The sequence below is a fragment of the Tamandua tetradactyla genome, chromosome 4 (genome assembly GCF_023851605.1).
Source record: "Tamandua tetradactyla isolate mTamTet1 chromosome 4, mTamTet1.pri, whole genome shotgun sequence".
NCBI classification, from domain to species: Eukaryota; Metazoa; Chordata; class Mammalia; order Pilosa; family Myrmecophagidae; genus Tamandua; species Tamandua tetradactyla.
In genome coordinates, this window is record NC_135330.1 from 116,590,084 (window position 1) to 116,611,025 (window position 20,942).

Consider the following 20,942-nt stretch of genomic DNA (forward strand, 5'->3'; position numbering starts at 1 on the left):
GGGATGCTACTACACCTGGTACAATGTACAGTGGAGCTTCCCCTGCCCCCCCCCAATAAAGAATCATCCAGTCCAAAATGTCAGTAGGGCTGAGATTGAGACACAATGGCCTAGACCTTTGTTTCTCCACAGCACTCTGAAGGCATGTGTAAGATCCTTTCATTTTAAGAGATGAACTTAGAATTAAGAGATACTACATCCTGGAGCGAAGCACTGCCCACAGGGCAGCACCAAAAAGGACAAGTCACTGGTCACTCAGCATCCGCTGAGTTGCCAGTTCTGACAAAGGAAGCTCCTTGCAACAGGTGGAGGCCTTCTTTCCTCTGGTCCTCATCTTCCTCATCCCTGCATCTGTTGCAAAGGAAGATGTGCACAGCCAGTCTGCGTCCTTGATACTAGCCTCTCACCTAGGTCCCATATAGCACTTGTAGGCTTTGTTTTCTGCTGCCACAGGGAATGACTAGTAACGTCATTTCAGATGTGCAGAAGAAGAGGCCTTCAGGATATAAGTGAAGGGATTTGCTGACTTCAGTGGTAGGGGAGAAACTTCCTAATTAGTACTTCATATAATGATTCCACCATAATATTTCGAATACAATAAAAGGTCACCTTTCCTCACTGGCTCCTTGGTATTTGGCAATACCTTATGCCACCCCCAGAATCAAATTGAAGACCCAGTTCCCAAATCCCTGGTCCTTTCATACTTCTCTCTGTTGGGTCCTCCTTCACCTCTCCGTCAGCTAACATCACCACCTTCTCCTGACTACTCCCAGAAAGCTACCTCTGCCCACTTTCATAAAGCGTCAGCGAGGCTTTCCCCCATGGTCTGGGCAGTGAACCTTGCCTTGTATTTCTCTGCCTCTTGTTCCACTATTGCAGACTTCCTTCCTTCTGTCTGAGACTACTTGTCTGACTCACCTGTTTCTATTTCAGCATACAGAGTCACAACCTCTGGTGCTTTGCAGCATGTGCCACCCATGATCTCATGAGGCAGAGCCAAAATGGAGGAAAGAGCAGGTGAGCAAGTAAGAATGGAAGAGAATAAGTTGTCAAAGCATCAACAACAGAAAAGGAAAAGGGTAACTATGTTCTACAAATGAATACAAATTTTCTGCATTTTCATGCAAAGAAAACACCATCCCCATAATAACAGTCTGCATTTTAGACATCAGAATCATTTGGTATTTTATCATAACCCAGGTGGAGTTTATTTCTTTTCCAAAGTCAACTTAACCCCTATATTATCATCATTTTACCATTTCAGAAAGAATGCAATATTTCCCTTGTGAGAACAGTGATGACTCGGGAAGAATCACCAATGACAGTCTTCCACCTGAAAAGCTAAGAAAGAAAAAAGACTTTAACTTTGGACTGATTGATTTTTCTGCCCTAACGTGATGTGCAGAAGATTGGCTTTCCTCCAGGAAGGTCTGGAGAAAATTTTTATTTTGTTTCCTTCCAGGCTCTTAAGGAAACAATGATTCATGTTTACCTTGCTTTTTTGCGGGTTATGATAAATAGGTGAATTACACCAACCTTCACAGCAGATGCACACAGCAACACTAAGACTATTTTTATTTATATACAATTTCCAAATGTTAACCCAGACCAGAAGAAATGTGTGATGTGGGTGGTGTGTGCCAATAGCTAAAGTCATTTCTACATGCCCCATTCATAGCTTCAGGGGAGAAGGCAATACATCCAAATATGTACCAGTCCAGGGCCCATTTCAAGAACAGGCTGCTGCCTGAGTAAAGCAATTTCAAAGTAACTAGCAAATATCTGCTTCTACCTTCACTGGCTCTTAGATGGTCTTCGAAAGCGTCCCATTTTAAAACTGGGCCCATTTTAAAATGCGAATGCTCACTAAAGCAGGCATTGAGCCATTTTAAGTATGAACACCTTGGTTTGGATTCATTTATCATATTTATTTGTCAGTTTCCTGGGGGCTCAGTATTTGGGAAGGGCTAATTTGGGCAAGGCATACTGGAGAGTCCAAACCCAGTAAGGAAGCAGTGAGGGCCCAGGGGTGCTGGGGATTTGGCAGTGGACAAAGGAAAGCCAGAAACTAGAAAGGAACTTCTCCCAAAAATTGGAGAATAAGGAGGAATATGGAGGGATTCTAAGACAGAATTGGCCTACAGTGAGGCCTAAGGTCACCTTTAGAGCCCTGGGGCCACGCTTGAGCTGGAGCTTTGTTGGACCTTAGGTTTTACCTAGGATTTGTACAAAAAATAGCAATAATAATAATAATGGTAGTAAAAATTATTCATCACTCACCATTATATAATTCATTATATATTAAATCATTTCATCTTTCCAACAATGAAGTGAAAGAGATCCTACAGTTGTCCCCACTTTACAAATAAAACCCAACCAAGTTTAAGTTACTTACCCTGGGTCATCCGCAACTAGAAATCTTAACCCCTATATTATCATCATTTTACCATTTCAGAAAGAAAGCAATATTTCCCTTGTGAGAGCAGTGATGACTCGGGAAGAATCACCGATGACAGTCTTCCACCTGAAAAGCTAAGAAAGAAAAAAGACTTTAACTTTGGGAGAAGTTCCTTTCTAGTTTCTGGCTTTCCTTTGTCCACTGCCAAATCCCCAATTTTATTCAATTGTATACTATTGAATACAATTCCATTGTCTCTGAAACTGCCTTTTTTTCACATGTGGGGGCAGCTTTGTATAACATTATCATTTTTAAATTTCTTTTTAAATTTTCTTTCATGCACATCTTTATTTTATTACTCTTCTACCCATACAATGGATAAAGGGACTGTCCATCGTGAACTTTTTCCAATCACAGGGTCACACAATAAAAGCTCTATAGTTATACAATCATTATCAAAGATCAAGAGTACTGGATTATAGTCCAGCAATTTCAGGTATTTCCTTCTGGCTATTCCAATACACTAGAAACTAAAAAGAGATATCTAGGTAATGAGTCAGTAGTCATAATCATTTGCTAAATCCCAATTTCTCAGTTACACCTCCTCCCTTTCATTTGATAATTCTCTCAACTTTCAGTGACTATTTTGACTTCTTTGTGCTACAAAATGGTGTTGACCTTATGGGGTAGAGGAGTGAAACTGGCTGATGTTCTTAGAAACACTGGTACTTCTGAGTTTCAGAGCTTATCTGGCATAGGAACAATCTGGAGTTCTTAAATTTCTGAAAAAATAAACTTAGAATAACTTTTATAGTCTCCAATAGAGCCCAGAGTATTCTTTAGGGTTTACAGGAATACCGTTGGTTGTGGTTTAGAATACCGTGGCAATTTGCAGTTTCTGGCTAAAGCCTGCATAAGAGTAACCACCAGAAGAATGACCTCTTGACTCTTTTTGAAGTCTCTTAGCAACTAAAACTTTATTTTGTTACATTTCTCTTCCCCCTTTTGGTCAAGAAGGCATTATCAATTCTACAATGCCAGGGCCAGGCTCATCCCTGGGAGTCATGTCCTACACAGTGGGGAGGGTAGTGGTTTTATTTACAGAGTTGGCTTAGAGAGAGAGGTCACATCTGAGCAATGAAAGAAGTTCTCTGGAGGTGACTTTTAGGCACAATTGTAAGTCGGCTTAGCTTCACCATGGCAAAAATAAATTTCATAAGGGCAAGCCTCAAGATTGAGGGCATGAGAGTCCCTAACACTTAAGAGAATATCAGGAATTCCCCATGTGGGGAAGTTCAATGGTTCTCCAGTTTTTCCCCAGTTCCCTAAGGAGGCTTTGCAAATATTTTTTATTGAAATTGCTTTTGAAGATGTTGTCCAGTAAGTAGCTCAGTGTCCCCTGTGTTAGGACATATACATAGACAATATGTTCCTCTTAGTACCAGGAAAAAGATTGTATCTCCCACAAAACTGGTGTATTCAGATGTATCAGATAATGTACTCATTTTATTTCCTCCTTCTGCATATTTTTAATTTTCTTTTTCAATTTTTCAAGTCTCAGCTTCTGTATGCTTTTTTTTAAAAGTTATCCCAAAGCCTATTTATAAGTAGGAAGGATATATATCCTAAATTTGTTACATTTTCACTTTATATTATTGCTTCAAACACTGACAGAGCCAAAGACATTGAGAAAGTTCAGGCTTTTGAAGAAGTGCTATTAGCCTAGACAACAAAACTCTAAATGCAACTTTTCTGATAGAAAAGTTGAAGCATGAAAAAATCCAAAGTTCTCAAGAACATATATTCCAAGGATAGATGATTGTAGAAAGGAAGAATCCACTGAAAATTCCAGGCTTCAGAAGAACCAGCCCCGCTCCAGGCCCCAGAGGAGCCAAGCATCCTTAATTAGCCCTGTTAGGGGTCCACTAGAGAAGAATGAACAGCACACAAGTTTCTTGGGGAAAATAGATTCAGGAAGTAGGGGAGCTTTGGAACGTTAAGGTCTCAAATAATGCCAGGGAATGAGGAGTAAAGGAAAAATAAAAGCCTGCAGTTGCCTACAGGGTCCTGACAAAGCAACAAGACCCACTCATTGGAGCTGCTCCCTGATTCTGCCTATAATCGTGCTCCCATTACTACTTCTCCAGTCCTGAATTCCCCTTGCTCACCAAGCCTGATCTATGTGACCCATTCCCTGGCCTTGATTTTTGTGTATTGACCCCTATCAACCTCCTGACTCACCTTACTGAGTCCACTGATAACACAGCAGAACTGTGGTCTTATCCCAGCCCTCCACTGATGGACGGCAGTTTCCAAACTGTCTGGGGTACAGGGCAGAAGGCCATCACATGCCAGGGCAACCGCTTGATGTCCCATGGTCCCAAGTTTCAGGGCCCTCACACTGAGACTGCAGGGTCCCAGTGCTGTTTTATTTCCACCATTGCTGAGTCATGAGTGATGGGAGAGTTTCTTGGACTATCTCTACCTATGATGTGCTGTGATTAGTAGAGGGCATTTGATTTTTTTGGAGACTTTGTGCATCATCCTCATGATCATATCCCTGAGCTCACATCCAGAGAGCAGGGCTTTTAGGCATGCATTTGAGAGGGAAAAAAATGTACCATTGAGAGGGCATTTTATGGATCCTAATCCACCCTGGCTTAAAAGTTGAACTTGAATAGAAAATTTGGTCACAGTAATGAGACTGTGCAATCTTATATTAGCAGTGGCCCATCTGGTTGCAAGTGATAGAAATCCAATCCAAATCAGTTTATTAAAGGGGGGGGGGCGGGCAGTGCAATGGTGGCTCAGTGACAGAATTCTCACCTGCCATGCTGGAGATCCAGGTTAGATTCCTGCAGACTCCTAAAACTGTAAGTAATTTTAGAAAATGTTCTTGATCACCATGTGGAGAGAGAATGCATGTGTGTATCAGCCAAGACTCTGGAATGCATCAGCTAAAATTCTACCTGAAAAATAAAACTAACTCACACTGGCTTAAACCACATAAGTAATGTCTAGCTTCAGGTATGTATAGATTCAGATGCTCAGATAAGGACCTAAGGAATCATTTTCTCACTAACTCTAAGCTCTGTTTTCATCTCTGGTGGTTTCATTCACAGGCACACTGTCTCCCAGAAGGGGCAAGACAGCCACGAGCAGCTACAGACCCACGTCCTACCAGTCCAGCAACTGCAGTAAAAAAGAATATATCTCTTTCCTGATATCTCCAGCCAAAGTCCCAGGGAAGGTTCTCAATGGCCAAGTTTGGGTCACATGCCATATTCCAGTATTACTGCTCTAGGGTTTAAGTGACACATGTTGGCTCGAATTAGGTTTATGTCTTACAGGGGAGGCCTGGCTTAGGTTGGAAGAAAACTGGATTAATAATGAATCAGCTTTGGTCTGTATGCAACTAGGAGGCTTTTATCCTTGCCACCTTTCTCCCCATCCCAAACTCATAAATTCTCTGCATACAATTTGCTGAGTACATACTGTATACCTGGCACCCTCTTAGCACCTAGAAGACCTAAAGCACAGAAAAAGAATTAGGAATGAGGAGAACAAAGTCTAGGACTGGGGCTACGGTAAGAGGAAGGGAAAGGCAGAATATGTTATTTGTTTTAAACAAAAATGTTATACTTTTGAAGTTATTTCCTATATTTATCTTCTAAGAACAGAGTCCACACTAAATAGATCATCATCTGTCCAACTGGGTTCTGAGAAATAATATATTTTCAAACTTGTCTGACATGGGATTTGCATGGCTATATGTTTTTCTTGGTCTTATTTGCATGAGAGGAAAAAAAGAATAGAAAAAGCTTACCAAGCACAGCTGTAAGACTTTAGTTTCAACAGCTATTAAAATTATTTTCTCACTCAAAGGGTAGATTTTTATTTTTCATGTGCATATCTCGTACAAAAAAGTAGCCCCATAATTTTCTTCCAAATTTAGATCATTTTGTGGATTTTTTAGGATGGCTTTCATTTAGTCAATCATCCAAAATTGCTTCTACACAAGCGTGAATAAAGGGGAAAGGAAATTGTGTGTTTTTTTTTTTTTTACTCTTAAGGAGAAATGTGTCAATTCAGAGATAAATTCTTTAGGGAGTCTGGTTGTAGTAAAGAAGGCTTGCAAATAATTGCTAGCTATTTTTCTGTCTAATGCTTTTTAACTGCTTGCATGCTTATCCAAAAATGATTTAAATCATTCTCCATTTCTCATCCAAGATCAATTTTTCTTTGCTATGAGTGGGTAAAAAGTTGTTGTCACAAGGCTGTAATAAAACATTTTAATCTGCTTGACCAAAGAGAATAATTTTACATTGTTGAATGAATTTTACAATTTTTTTTAAGGTATTGGCTTGATCATGAAAGTCCTCTGAAGTGGAAGAGTGATTACCCATAGGGAAGTGAAAGTTGGTTTTTCATTTGAAAATGACCTTGCTAATAATTCACTTGTCAAGCACATAAAATTAGCTAGAAAGCAAAACTAACTATAACACAATATTTGGAGAAAAATTTGAACTGTAATAAATTCCCTCATTCTAATTATAATAATTTACAAAATGAAAACTGTGCTCTAAGAAGAATTTATTTGTAAAAAGTTATGCATTAAAAATAACTGCTCATCACTCCATGCTAAGCCTCATGGATTCACTTCAAACACAATGAAAGTGGTACAATATTCCAATGAGTTGATATCCAGCAGCTCCAAACCAATGGATGAGACCAGAGAAATCAAAGAAAAGCCTTTGCCCAGTTGGATTCTCGTACTCAAGTCAATAAAACCATGGCCTTTTGACTGTTTGACTCTTCTAGGCAAAAAAAAAAAAAAAGAATGACAGACATGTACTCTAGACAAAACAAATAACTTCTGATGATATATTGGATGCCTAGGTGCCCACCAAGTTTGATCTTCCTGTAAGCATGTATTAGAAGTAAAGAAAATTGTTCAAGGATCTCTGTTATCACTTAAGGAATTTGTTAAAAGTACTACTGCAATAATAGCAGAATTGGCCTCTGATGACTTTGATAATGAAATGTAGTTTGACCTCAATTCAAATATTTTTATTCATTTTCAATTATTTTTTATAAAAGAATAATTTTTATTTATATTTCTAGAAATTTAACAAATTAATGCATTTCTTTCCTTCAAAACATCATGGTATAGGAGGAAGTGCATTGACTTTGGAGGAAGATGGAGGTAATTTGAAATGTGGTGTCATCACTTAGGGCTGTGAAAACTTAGACAAGTTATTAACCACCAAAAATGATCATTCCCCAGCCCCCCTGCCAGGACTATTTTTCTTTTACGCTTCTGTACAACAACAGAAAATCACTTGACTTGAGCTATTGAAAGGTTAAAATGAGATAGCATATGTAAAGCACCTGGTAAGTCTTGGCACATAGAGGGTGTTTAATAAATATTATTTCTCTTCCTTATCCTTTTTCAGTTCCAATGAATTTTAAGTCCACAAGTAAGACAATTCACACTTAGTTTTTGCCTGCAAGTGCCCACTTGTCCCTAGGGGTCAGACTGTCCTGCTTCTAAGGCCAGAAGGCTATTTATGCTGATGCATCTCCACTAATTTTATCTATTTATTCAATAAGTACCTCCTTGGTATCAATTACCCACCAGGCTATGCACTTAGCAATGGGGACACTAAAGTGAAGATTCAGTCGCTGCATTTAAGAAGCCGACATTCTCATCAGGGAGATAACCATACTCCACTGTCATAATTCCTTTCCACAGGGTCTACAACAAAATGTTTGAAAAGAAGAGAGTTGGGGGCCCCTAACCACAGTGAAAGGGAGAAGGAAAACCAGGAATACTACAGCTGAGTCTACATATACCAGAAGTGTTAATCAGGCAAGATGGGAAAAGGAGGGGATTCCTGCTCAAAAGTGATGTTTTCACATTAAGAACTTGAAAGTGAATGAATTGTAAGTCCCTTTATAATCCGAAACAATAGAAAAGTTGCAAAAAATGAAAATGAAAAAATTAAGCAGTAGAGACAAGATCAGCTTTCTTTGATCTGAATAGATTTGAGACACAAGTGTTTTGACTGGACAGTGTAAGCCTAAACAAAAAGAACTGCACACAAATTTGCTTCTCACACTGATATGGATTTACAATTCTGAAGCTATTTTACATGCTCACTAGGGTTGAACTAATAAGTGAACATATTGTAAATAATGAGAGTCAGGTTTCCCAGTTGGAGAAACAGGTTGTAAGTAAAAACAGAGGCTAGAATGAACCCTGTGATGTTGATTTGGAGTAGGAAAAATTAGTAAGAACTGACTTTTAACATATATATACACATAAGTAGACATGAAAATTATATGTGTATATATTATGTCTGTATACATAGATTAGTATGTATACATATATCTCTCGCTTTGTCTGCTGAGAGTTAGAAGCAGTAACACTCCAGTAATAATGAGCACACCTACCACCCAGATCTTGCCTTCTAAATACCAATCTCCAATAAAAGGAGCCAAGACTCCTTTGAGAAGTGATTAATTCCACACCTGAGGCAGGGAAAACACCAGATGAGCCTAGAGCATCTTGTAGCAACAAAAAGTAATGTGGTACACAGAAGAAAAAGAAAACGGTGGTATATTGTATGGGTACAGGAGCCAACTTGAACAAACTTCCAATGCTAAATCTGAAACAATGTGAGTTACAAAAGAAATAATGAAAGTAATGGATTATAGTCCAGAGAACAGAATAAATATCCGTCAGTCCATATTCATATAAGTGAATAACTGGAAAAGTAAATAAAAGTGTGGGGATAGGGACAGGTTCTTCCTTACACACAAATGTAGAAGGAATGAGGGAACTAGAAAGTCACTACCAGTAATTGCTACAGGAAAGATTCATTGACAGATGGTAAAATTAGTTGGTGAATGTTTAAGGAGATAAAAGATATTTGTATACTCAGAGTGTGTCTTCCAAAACTTATATGTATGAATTTTTAAGGGAAAAGAATTAACTACAGTGGGAAAAAAACAGCAAACACCACCTTAGCTATGGGACCAAGATTAATGTCAACAGTAATAGCACAGATCAATATCACATGTTCGGTGATATCGCACCCTGAGAAGGACATACCACCTCTGGGTATTATTCCCAATAATGCACTCTTCAAAAGTCTCAAGGTCATGAAAAATCAGGAAAGACTGAGAAACAGTCCAATCTGGAGACTGAGTAAGCAGAAGAACTAAATGCAACAAGAGATCCTGGCTTAGACCATGGAACAGAAAAAAAGTATGTAAGTGGAAAATCTGGTGAACTCTGAATACATTCAAAGACTGTACATTAGTAGGTTCATACCAGTATTAATTTCTTAGTATTGATCATTTTATGATGATTACAAAAGATGTTAACAATAGAGGAAGCTGGGGAAATGGTATAAGGAAACTCTCTCATACCATGCAATTTTATTGAAATATTCACACACCATACAACCCAATAAAAGTATAATGTCAATGGCTTAAAACAAAGTAAATTTATCATCTTACATTTCTGTAGGTCAGATATCTTACACAGGTCTCAATGGGCTAAAGTCAAGGTGCTGGCAGAACTGCATTCCTTCCTGGAGGCTACAGGGGAGAACCCTTTCAATTGCCTTTTCCAGTTTCTAGGTGCTACCAATATTCCTTGGCTCTTGGTCCCTTCCTCCATCTTCAAAGCCAGCAACAGCAAGACACACTGTCGTCTCTCTAGCTCTGCTTCCTTACTCACATCTCTTTCTCTAGCTACAGCTGATAAGGTTTTCATCTTTTAAGGACCTGTGTGATTTATATTAAGCCTAACTGGATAATTTTCATCTCAAGGTCTTGAAGTTAATCACATCTGAAGTGTCCCTGTCACCGTGTAATGCAACATATTCACGGGTTCTGGGAATCGGGTCATTGGCATCTTTGGGAGACCATTACCCTGTCTACCACAGGGACTTTTCAGAGAAAATGAGACTTACTATTTCCATGCTAGAACCAGGAACCCCTAAAAGGCAGATGAGACAGATTCCCCTACAAAATCAGTTGAACATGCTGCACAGTGTCTGGCATACCAGATGTTCTTGACAAATTATTGATTGCTTATTTGCACTGAAAATGAAACTACCACCAACTCCTCACTCAATATCTGACTCCCTTCCAAGTGGGTCACCGCTATCCAAACTGTGTTCCATGCCTTTTTTTTGCATGGGCAAGCACCAGGAATCGAACCCAGGTCCTCTGACAGCACAGGCAAGCATTCCTGCCTGCTGAGCCACCATGGCCCGCCCCCTCCATGCCTTTTTAAAGCATTTCCAGTCTCCTCTTCACAGGCAGGGTGTGGTCTGGGTATTCAGGGAATACTTCTAGTCATCCTGTCCTCTGGTACATCTTCTTCCTGGTCCCGCACAACACGAGGCACGTAGTGCGTATTTCATGAATAATTGTAATGAGCCCTCAGCAAGGCATTTGGTTCTGCAATGCATGTGGTGGACCCGTACATCCTTGCTTCATCTCTGCCTTGACCTGTAAAGAAGTGGAAACCCATTCTCCCCTACCTCCAGCAGAAGACGGCAAAAAGGGAACTGCAAAGTGGTTCTTTTCATAATTTCGACATTGCTGAACAGATATTGTTTTTATTACGGATTTTGATGCAAACAGGGCAAATCTGGCTAAAAAATACAATTTTCATGCATTACTTAAATGCTGAATTTTAGCATTTCAAAGCACCTTATATAATGTTGGATACCCGCAAATGAGTCTCAGATATGTGAATAAAATGCACACATTTATTCATGGGCCCCTCAGATGCTCTGTTAATAGTCTTTGCACCCATTTGCTAAGGTCTGTTAATAGTCTTTGCACCCATTTGCTAAAGCAGCTTAATCTTGGCTGTATATTTACATCACCGGATGTGCTTCTTTAAAATACCAGTATCTGTGTTTGCCCTCAAAAATCCTGATTTAATTCCTCTAAGACAGGGTTCCAGGCATCAGGATATTTAATTTCTGTGAATGATTTTAACATGAAATCAGATTAGAAAAACCACTATGCTAAAAAAAAAATGTATTTCTTAACAATATTAAAGCTCAAAATGTGCCTTACTGTTGTAAGGAGCTGAAGGCAGCCACCCAGGTTAAAATATGCCCACATTCCTCATGTACAAGGGACACCGTCCCTTAATCTGCCAATGTCTGTTGAAGCCCAACCTTATTTACACTCATTGTCTGTATTTTTCATTCACAATCTCAGCCCTCCTCCCGTTGTTGTTTTTGCCTCTGCCCCACCTTTCTCTTTGATCTGTGGCTGAGCCAGGCAGCTGTGGAATAGCCACGCTGCCCCCTGCAGCCCCTCCAGGCATACTGCTTGTCCCTCTCTTAACTTCACCACTTTCTTTCATCCTCCTATCACACATCCTCATTCCGCTCAATCTTTTACTATTTCTGAACACAAATAATGGGGATAATCAGAGTGGGAAAGGAATCCAGGTGATGTGCAGTGACACAGGAGAATGTACCCCACAGGTCTCAAGTACAGGAAGCAAAATCAACCCATGGCCCCAGGTGCTGTGCGTCAAGATCCCTCGTCAGGAGCCCGCGTTTCCTGGGGCTGCTCGCAGCCAGAGGCTGAGCACGGCAGGATGCTAAGGCCAGCCTGTCTCTTGGAGTCTCAGGCTCCTCGGATGGGCAACTTTGGCTCCAGGGCTCCCCAGCAGTCTGGCCAAACTTACCTACAACTGCACTTCAAGCTGAGACTCCCTCACTCACCCTTCATTCCTTTCTCCCTCACAAAGGTCAGATGTGCATCTAACACTGACAGCTGCCCCGGTCTTCTCCAGCCCCTGCTCCATTTCCCCTCACAAACGTTTACTGTGGCAAGTCTCACACATATCTAACCCCTTCTTGGTGTCTTTTTCTTCAGAGGCCCAAACCGGCACATGTACCAGGAAAAAATTTTAAGAACGTTCATTTATACTAAGAGAAAGTGATTACTCCTAATTTATTTAAGTTCATCATAAATAATTAATGTGCATGTATATACACCTGTGCGTATCTGATCAATTCAAGAAAGACCCACAAGGCTAACGACGACATGTAAAGAATGAACAGGGCCAGACTGTGCATAGTGGAGGAGTCAAAGTGAGCTGAGCTGAACCCCATCTGAACCAGGACTCCTGGGGTTAAGGTGGCTCCAGCGTGATTGTTGGACCAGTAACACAGTTAGCCCACCAGTGGCAGACTCTTCCCTGCAGCAAGTAGCCATTACCATGGAAACAAGAGAGCCGGGCGGTCGGAAACTGTGGCTCCAAGGTCGTGACCAGTGTTCTATCCCCCACACCCTAGCCCAAGACTTGGCATTGCAGCTGCCTGATGACTGAACCCACCCTGCCTCACCCGTGGAAGAGGTGCCCCAATCTGACCCAGAGAGGAAGAAGAATAGTTATCTTTACAGAGGACGCACTCTGCGCCAGGCCCTGTGTTATTCACCTGGATTGTCACTGAATCCTCATAACATCCTTAGATGCCTGACAGAAACTGTGGCCCTCTGTCCCCGCAGACCACTGCCTACCGCCCTGAAGACAGCAGGCCCCAGCCCTTGCCGGTTCATATCCGGCAGCCCTCACACATCACCAGCAGCCTGTTCATCAGCAATGGAGTTAGAAAGATCCAGAAGTTTAAATTTTAAAGTTGGGCTGGAGGTGCAAGTTGCAGTGAGGTGAAATAGTTTGTTTACATTGCTCACAGTTTAAGGGTCTTTCTTCCCCAGTTTGGACCCTGTATTAGCCAGGATTCTCTAGAAAAACAGAATCATCAGGAGATATCTGTAAATATATAGTTTATAAAAGTGTCTCATGTAACCGTGGGGATGTAGAGTCCAAGTTCTTTAGGGCAGGCTGCAAGCTGGCAACTCCGACGAAGGTTCTCAACAAGATCTCAAGGGAGGCTGGCTGGCTGAAGCTGAAAGAGTGACTGTCTCTTCTGAATCTTCCTTAAAAGCTTTCTGGTGATTAGATTAAGCATCACTCATTACAGAAGACACTCCCTTACGAATGCAATCAGCTGTGAATGCAGCCAGCGTGATCATGATTTAAGTCTATGAAATGACCTTATAGCAACAGACAGGCCAGCACTTGCCTGACCAGACAACTGGGCACCACCACCTGGCCAAATTGACACATGAACCTGACCATGACAGACCCCAAAATGGGGAAATCATTCACCAACTTCATGTACAAGAAGGACACTCATCCTGCTTCCAAATCCAATATTAAAAAGCTATGGATGAGGGTATGGGCAGATGAGTAAAAAGAATAAGGATGGAAATTAAAGAAATAATGGGGGGGATAAAGGGTCAAAAAACAGGTGGATTGAAATATTGGTGGCCAATGAGAAGAAGGGGTAAGGGGTATGGAATATCTGAGTCATTTTCTTTTATTTTCTTCTGGAGTGATGCAACTGTTCTAAAAATGATCACAATGATGAATACACAACTATGTGATGGTATTGTGAGCCACAGATTGGATGGTATGGTTGGGCTGTATGTGTGTGAAGATTTCTCAATAAAAATATTTCTTAAAAAAAAGCAATGGGTAGCAACACAGAAAACATCATATGATAAGAAAAAAACAAGAAGACTTAACGTGACAATATCTTAAAAAACAAGAACCATTTAATAATGGATTGCTTATGGGAGATGAACTGTGAAAAATGGCCTTAATTTTGTATATGAGAGCCCACCAGCAGCTGAAAAAAGAAAACAAAGAGAAGGAAGAAACAGAAGGAGAATGTGAATACAAATTTGAATGGCAGAAAGGATCCCTACGAGAAAAATATGCCAAAGAATGCATGAACATCAGAGAAAAACCCTTTGATATTCAGGTTCAAAATGTGAGATGCATTAAATGACACGAAAGGGGTCATGTCAATATAGATCGAGAATGTCCTTTGTTTGGTCTTTCTGGAATCAGTGCAAGTTCAGCTCCTGCTGATGGCTCAGAGCTGTCAACAATAAGTCCATGCTGTCCAGCCGCCACATCACCACTGCTGTCAAGGTGGACATCCAGTACGTGCAGGTGCCTGTGGCACCCAGCGCATATGTCTGTGACTTCTTTAACCCCAACACTGACAGTGTGAACCTGGAGTAGGGCCGCCCACTGCTGCACTGCACAGCTGGAAAAGCCACCCAGCCACCCTCTGCCTTGCCTTCCTCATGAAGTACCACGCATGACCCTGCTGGACACTCACACATGGACCAAGTCACCCCAGCCCGTCATCCCACCCAACAATGGCCTCTGGAAGCAGCTCATCCACTATAATTTCCAGCTCTTTAGCAAGAACGCGGTGCACATGGCCAACTCCCCAAGGGGTGAGATCTCTGACATCTATGGGAAAGAGGTTCATTCAATGGTTCCACTGAGAGCCAACTTGGCCAACCCCTGCACTGGGGTCAGAAGGTCAGATCTACCATTGACCTACACCAAGACATAAACTTGAAATTCTATTTTTCCTGATGTATAAAACCAAGTGATGCCTTTTAGTAAGGGCAAGAAAAAAGGGAGGGTTATAATCCTTATCTCTAAAGATTAACCTCACTAAATGTTAAGATGATGGAAATAAGTTTCCCACATCATGAGTGGCAGGTCATGGCTTCTGGGGCCTGGCCAGAGAGGATAATGAGGCAAGCAATACCAGGCTCAGATGGCTCTGCCAGCAGCACCCAGTGCATGTGGCAGGCCTGGCATCCTGCAGCCTTCCCTTAGGCTGACTCACCTAGGATCCATAATTCCACCTCATTCTTTTGCCCCCAAATCCAGAGGCTTAGGCAACATGACACCATCTGCACTCTCAGTTGGTGCCAACATATGGGATAAGGGACCTGCAGCAATGCTCTGGGGCAGCCTGGGAACTCAGAACACCCTTGCCTACACCATCAGCCACAGCGACCCAATTTTGGTTTTCTAGATTGGATTTGTCATAAAATAGTTTGCAAAGAAAGCATTCCACTACATACATTTTTTTAAAAATTGTTTTGAGGGCTGCTTTAGACAGCAGTCTCAAGGTGGCTTCGGCAATCCCCCATCATCCTTTGATGAAAGGTGGTGTTAGCTGCCTTCTCTCTTTTTTGTACACATTTAGTTTTATTGCAACAAAGCAACTTGTACACTTTTAACATTTAAAACTGAGCCTCATCTTTCCTTTCCAGTGAAACAAAAAGAAAATTTAAAAATAAACAGGAACAAAATTACAATAGAGAATGTCAATTCCAAATAAGAGCCTACAGGTTTTGCTGATTCTCCCATTGAGTGGCAGGGCTCAAGTCATCATTAGGAGAGAATTTTATTTTAAAAGTGTCATCTTAAACTGCAAGGATGTCCAGTAAACACATGCTGAGAGGGTAGGCCTGATGTCAGGCTTCAGGAGCTCCTCTCCTGGGCTTTGGTTCAGAAAGCTGGAGCTGCAAACCAGGGCCCAGCTCTGTCACACCTGTCCCTCCTCCCAGGTGGCCTCACCTGTCATAGCAGTGACAGCCCTTCTTATAGTAAAGTGCTTTTGCAAAAAATCCTTGTGTAAGATAAAAAAAACCAACAAATACTTTAAGGTCCTTTCAGCCCTGACCTCCTGGGAGGCCTAGATAGAGAAGCCTTTTCAGAATTCCCCACAGCTGCTGAAGCAAGGAGTACATGCCCAGCTCCCCCCAAAGCACCTTGTTTAGAATCACTGACCATTGGAGCTGGTGCCCCCATCTGGCTAACCCCTGGGGTCCATGGGGATTCTTGGCGAAGGTATAGCCAAGTGCGCCCCACCAGTAGGCCCTGGAATCTAGGATTGTTCAAAACCCCCACATGAGTGGGATCTGCCTTGAGACCAGCTAGTCTGACCCAGATATTTTCAGAAAACATATGAGACAAACAAAAGTGGGCCCAGAGCCTTGTGGTGGCCAAATTCACATTCTTTCCAAACCTACTCCTACCCCCCAATTTCCACAAAGGTAAGTACCCAGGGTCCCAACTTGGAGTAGGGCTGGGGAAATGAAAAGCACTGCTCACGGCCCATCTTCTCGTATTAACGATGAAAAGCAGACTCCCATGACATGAAGTGGTGTGAGAGAGCCCCCAGTAGACAGCCTTTCTGGCAGAAACCCTGATGAAAATTTTCTTTGAAAGCATTTTTTTAAAGAAATTTGTTTGGAGATATTTATTTTTTTAAAAGGTCTAAATTAATGTACCATGAAATTAAGTTTTGGGAGCTCTATAGTTCTATGAGTTTGAGCACACATGAATTCCCACCACAATCAGAACACAAAGAGTTCCAACACCCAAAAAACTTCCCACTCAAAAAAATGATTCCCCTTTGTAGTCAAACCCTTACCCCACCCCAACCTCTGGAAACACTGATCTTTTCCCCATCCCTCTAGATTTGCCCTTTCTGGAATGTCACATAAATATCGTCATATATGATGTGACATTGGGAGTCTGACTTCTTTCGCTCAGCATAATGTCTTCCTCCATATTCTTGCTTTTTACAGCTGAATAATCTTCTACTTGACGACTGGGTGGCCCAGTTTGTTTTACATTCATCCACTGAAAGATATTTGGGTTGTTTCCAATTTGGGACTATTATGAATAAAGCTGTTATAAACAAAAAAAAAAAAAAAAAAGAATGAACAAATTGGGTGATTGGGTACAAAAAGAAGATGCCCACAATCCATGTCAAAAGACCCTGGAGCAGTGATTTTCAACCCTGGCTTCATATTGGAATTACTCAGAAAACTTTTTTTAAAAGTACAGGTCCTCCTCCTGGAGATCCTGATGCAATTGGTCTGAGGTATGGCCTGGGTGCTGGAATTTTGCAAGCTCCTAGATGATTCTCATGTGCAGCCAGGTCTGGAAACCCTGCCCTATAGGTATTCGTAGAGATAGGCCTCAATTTACAGTACCTACAAAATGTAAACCATTCAATTACTCAGGAGAAATGTGGTGCATCATCATCCTGAGGGAAGAGAAAAATTTCTCCAGCAGATCTGCATAAAGGAAACGCTGTGGGATATCATCAACCACATCCTTAACAACATCCCTGCAGTAAACACAAAAATAGGTTTCATGGGGTTGCTTCCTATGACATCCCTCAATGGTGCCAGGTTCTTTCCATGTGCTACCATTTAGCGCAAGCAGGTTCTGCTCACTTACAAATTTGGAGAGGAATTTTCCACTTGCGTTAGCCCATCTCCGCCCGCGGAGCTTTCATGCTGCATCTTGAAATGCAAATTCTCTGGTTGGGACAACCAGGGATACCAGTGAACACCTGCCTTTACCTATTTTCTGTTTTGGGGTTCTGCTTATAATCATATTTGGACAAAAAATTCTGTGGCTAAATAGCATTTGAAAAAGGATTCTTCCATTTATTAACAATTCTAGGTGGAATCCAATTCAACTCACAACAAACTCTGACTTCAGGGTCTCAGAAATAATGAACTGCACATGGGAAGATCCATGGAGATGAACTTCAGACTGTGAGTAGGTATCCAAGCAGGCAGGACTCACCTTGCCTGGAGTGGTTTAGAGGCTCAAGGACAATCACCTCCTGTCCAGCTGAGAGGAGAAACCAGTGCCTCCCCTATGGCCAGAAAGTTCAATGGCAATAACCCAAAGGCTGACAGCGTCAATTCCTCACAGTCTAGTCTCTTCTTTCTCTCGGAGTCATGGAGTGAAATTCTCAAAACTTTCAGTATGAGGAAATGAATTTTTGAAAATCTGGTCCTCTGTGGACGTAATATTAAAATCCATCAGAAAGGCCAACCTATTGGGATTCTCTCTCCAGGCTGCAGTCCACATGGAGGACCACGTTCATTAGGCACATTGCTCCAAGGAGCCTCCACACCTGGGCACAGGTCACGTCTGCCTAGATTCCGCAGGGGCTTACCAGCTTCTCAGGCTTGACATGCACGAATGCTACATGCCAGACTCTGGTTCATTCCTCTTCCTAGATTCTCTTCCCAGTATCCTTGCAATCACTCAGGATTGTCAGGATTTGAGATATTTCACGAGTTCTCCCTAATGGTTATAATCTATTCACCTTCTTGTTCATTTAGCTGCAGTTCACCAACAACAGTGAAACATTTAAAAGTTCTAAAACATGGTTCTATCAACTATGAATTAACATATATGTCAAGGACATTGCTTTTTAATTGATGGAAGATGCATGTTGTTAGCATTACCAAATGACTATAATGACTTTGAATAATTTAAATAGGAGCTAGATTAAAAATCAAAGAAACAAACAGCCATGGTTGAATGCAAGTTCTTTAGGCCAATCCTGATGTGTGAGCAACCACTGGTCAAAGAATTAGAGTTCAAGGACACCCAGAGCTAAATAGCCATGAAAGAGAAAAGTTTTACTTGCTAACCGGTTGGATCATTGTTACTATACCACCTCTTTTATTGACTTCAAAATGAGGTACACAGAAAATGCTTCTGCGGTGCAGTTCTTTTTTTTTGTTAAGTCTCATGATTTATAACTTGAAATGCAGATCCATGCACTGTATCCCTGTTTCATTTTCACCAAGAAACCACCCTTTTCCATGGATAATGGAAGTGGATAGAGCCAACCTTACTGCAAAGAGAAAGAGAGGATTACAAGGATAATTTAAGCACACCACCCTCGCCTCCCCTACCAGTTTACCAATCCCTGAATTCTGCTAAAATTTGGGGGGATAAACCTATCAGATTATTTTTGGAAAGCTAATTTTGTTAATGCAGGGAGATAAAAGCAGTGCACAGATGTGAGAAAATAAAGCTATGTTTGATAAAGGTAGAGAACAGCTGGAAGAGCCAAGATTCAACATTTTACCAACATCACCACTGTCTTCATTTTACCCTGAGTCAGCCTTGGGTACAAAGCTGATATTAACAGAGCTAGCAGGGTGTGGTAGTTAGAGTCAGTTGTCAACTTGGCCAGGTGAAGGTACCTAGTTCTTTGCTGTGGACATGAGCCAATGGTACATGAACCTCATCTGTTGCTCATTACATCTGCAGTCGGCTAGGAGGCATGCCTGCTGCAATGAATGACGTTTGACTGGTGCTTAAATGAGAGAATGCAATGTAGCACAGCCCAAGCAGCTCATCATATGTCATCTCAGCATTGGCAGCTCAGCCCAGGCCTTTGGAGATGCAGAAAGGAATCACCCCAGGGAACCCAGAGGCCTGGAGAGGAGGCCAGCAGAGACCATCCTGTGCCTTCCCACGTAAGAAAGAACCTCAGTTGAAAGTTAGCTGCCTTTTCTCTGAAGAACTAACAAAATAAATCCCCTTTTATTAAAAGCCAATCCATCTCTGGTGTGTTGCGTTCCAGCAGCTAACAAACCAGAATACAGGGTGAGCCAAAAAGGCTCACTATTCAAGGCCAGCACTATGATTCTTTTGGTGCATTAGTGCTTCGAGATTTCTGGCCCATCTCTCTCTCTTGCAACCATTCTAGGACCCCTGCTGCTTGCATCCATCCTGACCCCTAGGGTGGCTTGGGAAGCAATTCCCAGAGACAGCTTTCCCCATAGAACTTGTTTAAAGCTCTGGCAGGTCTGCTGGCTACCAAAATAAAATGCTTCCTTAATCATAGTTTGAAGGGATTCAGTGCTGCATGTAAGTAATGGCATGGGTGGATTATTAATGCCTGGCAATTTGTTAAACTCTTCGCCTATCTTCAAAACGGCAAAACCTTTGCAGAGATAATTCAAAACACAGATTTTGAGATTTTTCCCCTCAACCCTGAGTGAAAGACAAGGACTAGAGAGTTAAAAATGAAGGAAGGGCTCTATGGTCTGCCAAACCCCAAACAACAGTATTCCTATAAACCCTAAAGGAATACCCAAGGCTCTATCTGAGACTCTATATAATGAAGTTTCACCCACTAAGTTTATTTTTCAGAAAGCTAAAACCTTCAGATGGTTCCTAGGTCAGATAAGGCCTGACACCCAGAGGTATCAGTCCCTCCAAGAGCATCAACCAGTTGCATCCCCGGGCCCCATTTGCAATATGCAGTTAGAATGGCCATTGCCCAAATAATTGGAAAGATTGGGAGGAAGATCAAAGGAGAGGGAGAAGTTGTAACAGGGATGATAAGATGCAACAAATGAGTGTGACTATTGAATCATTATTTTGATATTTCTTTTTAGTTTCCAGTCTCTTGGAGGAGCTAGAAGGAGATACCTGAAGTTGTAGAACTGTAACCCATACCATATTTTGAAATTTGTGCTTTGAATTTCATCACGTTTTTGTATACATTTCACAATAAAACCTGTTAAAAAATAAATAAAAAATGAAGGGCTCTGATTTAAAGAAAACCGTGCCAGGCTGAGGGAAAGTGAAGAGAATAGCAGCCTGTGGATATTCTCAGTAAATCAGGTCTGGAAATTGTCCTTCTCCCTTCTTCCCCTAGGGCCAAAGAAAGTTAAGGAAGGAACAAGAGGCTTTATCAAATTGGGCTTCACTTCATTATTCTCACTATATCACGAATTCTCTGCTCTCCAGGGTAACCTCACCTGGGGT

At 41.5% G+C, this 20,942-nt stretch overlaps 1 long non-coding RNA gene across 1 annotated transcript in view; it reads right to left on the minus strand.

The window, feature by feature from the left end:
* Positions 1-18,826: 18,826 nt before the first annotated feature.
* LOC143679298 (uncharacterized) overlaps positions 18,827-20,942 on the minus strand; it is a 173,239-nt gene continuing 171,123 nt past the window's right edge. The window contains exon 3 of the long non-coding RNA XR_013173634.1: positions 18,827-19,011. This is a non-coding gene — a long non-coding RNA (uncharacterized LOC143679298). The remainder of the gene's footprint in view (positions 19,012-20,942) is intronic.